The sequence below is a fragment of the Petaurus breviceps genome, unplaced genomic scaffold, assembly GCF_028583685.1.
Source record: "Petaurus breviceps papuanus isolate PSGF00001 unplaced genomic scaffold, PetGlider_PUasm1.0 80, whole genome shotgun sequence".
Classification (NCBI taxonomy): Eukaryota; Metazoa; Chordata; class Mammalia; order Diprotodontia; family Petauridae; genus Petaurus; species Petaurus breviceps.
In genome coordinates this window covers 9,128,323-9,132,550 of record NW_027186540.1, presented here as the reverse complement: position 1 = coordinate 9,132,550, position 4,228 = coordinate 9,128,323, and the positions used below count along the sequence as shown (strand labels likewise).

General features: G+C 42.6%; 1 pseudogene; it reads right to left on the bottom strand.

Moving 5' to 3' along the window:
- Nucleotides 1–351: 351 nt before the first annotated feature.
- Nucleotides 352–2,015, bottom strand: LOC138175970 (beta-1,4-galactosyltransferase 3 pseudogene; annotated as a pseudogene).
- Nucleotides 2,016–4,228: the final 2,213 nt, after the last annotated feature.

Sequence of the window (4,228 nt, the reverse complement as noted above, 5' to 3'; positions counted from 1 at the left end):
CCCAGGGGCCATAAATAAAATAAATATTCACAGGGGCCCAGGGAGGAGGGTCATACCTGAGCACTCTTTTGAGAGTGGGGAGTGAGGAGGGAGTAGGAGAACCCTAGGGCCCAAACCTACTCCTACCCTAGTGGCAGGGCACTCCACAGAGGTGGAGAGTTATCATTATGTATAACATGTCCCTGAATCACAGTCATGTGCCCTATCTTGGCGGACTCAGAAGTAGGGCCCTCCAGGGCTGCAGGAGCCCAGCTCCAGCATAGCACAACAGAGGTAATCCCCTTTAGGCAGCAGTGAAAGGGGACCAGGAGAGGATGCACTCCCTTTAATCTCAAGTGAAAAGAGGGTCTGTCAGTGAGAAACAGTGTGGTTGGCAGGAGGCAGAGGACCAGGCTGTGCTGGGGTCGGTGCTGTAGCATTTCATGACGAAAGGCCTGAGAGGAACCAGGTGGGAATTTGGGACCTGAAGGAGGCTGGGGGACATGGGGATCAACCCCAATGTCTGCTGTAATATTGATACAAAGTGGGCCCAATTCTCGAGCCAGCAGTTGGTATGTCAGTGAGTTCATTCAATCCTGTGTCCATGAACATTGTGTCCGGATCAGAATGTCAAACCTGTGGGGGTTTTCTTCATTTCCCTTGTCTTCTCGTGTTTCACCATCTTGTAGTGTCCCATAGAGATGGGTAGTTGAGAGAACTTCATCCCTGCTAGACGAACCCTGGTGGCAATATCGTCATTTTCTCCGCCCCAACCAATACTAATTGGGGAAGCTATTCATCTTCAGGTACTGATCTGGGGTAAGAGCTGACACTCCCCCCACCAAAGTATTGGTGGTATGGAAGGCTATTTCCAAACTTGTTCATGGCAACAGTGACATGCCTGGAACCCCCAAGGTCACAGACGTAAAGATTGTAATCATTTTCAGGCCCCTGGGGCAGGAGGGACACCAGGCAGGCCTGAGGTTGGTATAGACATCATGGGGTCATGAATAATTGAAGGTGGGGCCTGGATCTCAACCAAACAGGGCACCAAGGCTATGGAAACCACCAAGGGACAGGTACATCCTGACAGTCAGCTGGGAGCACACAAGCAAGGCCAGTGTGCAAGGCTGATCTAGAATCTGAGGAAACATCTTGGAGTGTGACTGGACTCAGGCAGTAGCTTGAAGGGAAGTAGGGGGTCCAGGGGTCTCTGGAGGGGTAGGTCTGTGAGGCATCATCTAAAGTTGGGAATGTTGGAAAGAGGAGAAAGGGAAGTTCTTTCCATATGGCCTTCTTTCATTTCCCCTTTCACAGCCACCCTAAGAGCCAGGAAAGAGCAGTCACCACCATACTGGAATGGGGCTGGGGGCGGGGGTGGGGGGGTAGCTCACCTTCCCACCCCTGCATTTTTAAATCTTAGGTGAAGCATAATAGATTCTGCTCCATCCCATCATTTTAACTCCCTGTGTGCCTCTCTGTTCCAGGTGTGTTTCTTATAAACAACATATTGTTGGATTCTGGTTTCTAATCCATTCTGTTTTTAAGTTCTAGTTTATCTTGAGTTCATCTCATGCTGATTCATAATTATGATTCTTCACTGCACTTCTTTCCATCCCATTTCCTTCTGTTTATGTTTCTCTCTTCTCATTCTTGCTTTCTTCTAAAGTCTATCTTACTTCTTTCGGTGGCCTTTTTTTCTTCTTTTTAAAATTTCAGTCCACTATTATTACTCCACTATTTTCCTTTTCCACCTCCCCTCCTATTTCCCTATTGAGTAAGATAAATCTCTACCCTCAATTGAATATTTGAATATGTATTAATATATACATATATTAATATGTTTGTATACATACATATATAAATATGTTACATATATGAATATCTGTTCATACATATCAATGTACATCCATATATGTGTGTATATGTATACATATGTACATACATATGTGTGTATAAAATATATATGTGTGTTCATTTCCCTTTTGAATCAGTTAAGATGTGAGTGAGGTTCAAGTGCTGCCTACCTCCTCCATTTTCCCTGCATTGCAAAAGCTCCTCTTTGTGCCTCTCTTCTACATGAAATACTTTTCCCCATTCTTCTTCTCCCTTCTCTTAGTTCATGACTGTTTCTCACCCATCCATTGTTTTTTTTTTAATTAATCACCCCCAACATAATGAACTACCTCCTAATCCCTTTGTCTGTGTGGAACCTTTATTACTGCCTTCATAATGATACAGTTCTTAGAAGTTTCATGTACACTTTCCCATATAGAAATATTTAACCTTATTGAGTTCCTTATGATTCCTCTTTCATGTTCCTATGCTTCTCTTCTGCCTTGTGTTTCAAAGTCAAATTTTGTATTCATCTCTGGTCTTTTCATTCAGAATTCTTGGAAATTTTCTATTTCATTTAATATTCATTTTTCCTTGATGAATTACACTCATTATTGCTTGGTTGGTTATTCTCAATTGTAATCCAAACTATTTTACTTTCTGAAATATATTCCCACCCCTCTGTTCCTTTAATATAGTTGGTTCCAAATCTTGTGTGATCCTACTTGGAGATCCACAATATTTGAGTGGTTTGTTTCTGGCTCCTTGAAATATTTTCTCTTTCATCTTGGAGCTCTAGAACTTGGTTATAACATGTCAGAATTTTCATTTTAGTAACTCTTTCAAGTCTTTATTTGTGAATTCTTTCATGTTCTATTTTACCCTCTGGCTCCAGAATATCAAATTAGTTTTCCTGATTTGTTAAATAAATCATAATTAAATTACATAATTTAATATATAAATTTAAAATTGTTATTTATCCTTCATTCTCAAAGAGGACCAGTGATATCAGAAGTGTGATATATTATTGACTTACATGTCAGTTGAATTTACATGAGGCAGGGATGTGCTCTGAGGCTGTCCTCAGCCTTACTCTCTCCTTCAGAATCAGCTGAATCCAATGGCAAGACAGAGGTCAGGACAACTGGAGATGGCCCCAGATGTAATGGGAGACTTTGTCATTTTTAAGCTAAGGTCTTCCCCAGATCTCAGTTTGTCTGAGTCAGCACCCATTCAGTGATTCAATGATAGGAAAGAAATGAGGCAAAATATGACCTAGTATCCTATTCAAGAAAAATAAATCCATCTGGAATGGGAAGACCCTCTGGGTTTCTAGCAAGAACAGAAACAATTGCTATTTACACTCACTCTGAGCCATCAAAACTCAAACAAAGACCAAGTGAGGCTTGGACTGGGATCTATTATTGGCCAATCAGTGAGAGCCAGAGTGATTTGGGTTTAAGACATCTGGGACTATTTCCACATATTTTGAACTATATCTTGCTACTGGATTCAGATGACTCTGGAGGAGAGAGTAAGACTGAAGAATTTGCTGCCTCACTTAATTAGCCCTGCCTCAATTAAATCCAATTTACCTGCAAGTCAAAATATCACCCTCCTAATGTCAATGGTCCTCTTTAAGAACAAAGGACTAAAAACAACCTGTGAGTAGTAGTAGCTCCCCCATGGAGGATCCAACTGATCAGTTCTCTGCTCCTTCCTTCCTTCTGATGAGGGACAGAATCCCAATAGGTTCAGCAGGAACCCTGATCTCATCCAAGACCAGGAAACCTGCAAGGGCGTCTGGAAAGAATTCAGCTCAGCCTTGCTTGGAGTTAGAGTTGAGAAAGTTTATTATTACGCCTTTACGGTGGGCAAGAGTCCTTAGCGGAACTGCGAGAGAGAGGGGTACACGCTTTTACCTTTAAAGGGTAGGGCTGCCATTGTCAGGGCTGACTAGACAGAAGGGACCTCAATGCATAGATAGTTTAGATAAGATTTGGGCCAGGCCAGAGGAGACATGAAGGATTAAGTAAGAACAAAGGAGTCATAAGGTGTTGTCTAGGCCTAGTGTGGATAGGGGGAAGGGGCAGAGTCCGAGGTTGGGAAAGGAATTTTACAGATAACAGTTTTACAGTACAAATTGCAGTTATAATTTCACAGACTGGTTTTACAAGTTGGTTTCACAAATTGACCTAGAACCAGGTATCCCATCACTTCCTTCCTTCCTTCCTTCCTTCCTTCCTTCCTTCCTTCCTTCCTTCCTTCCTTCCTTCCTTCCTTCCTTCCTTTCCTCCCTCCCTCCCTCCCTCCCTCCCTCCTTCCTTCCTTCCTTCCTTCTTGCCTCCCTCTTTTCCTCCCTCCTTACTTCCCATCCTCCTCTCCCACCATTCATATGGGAAATTATATCCTT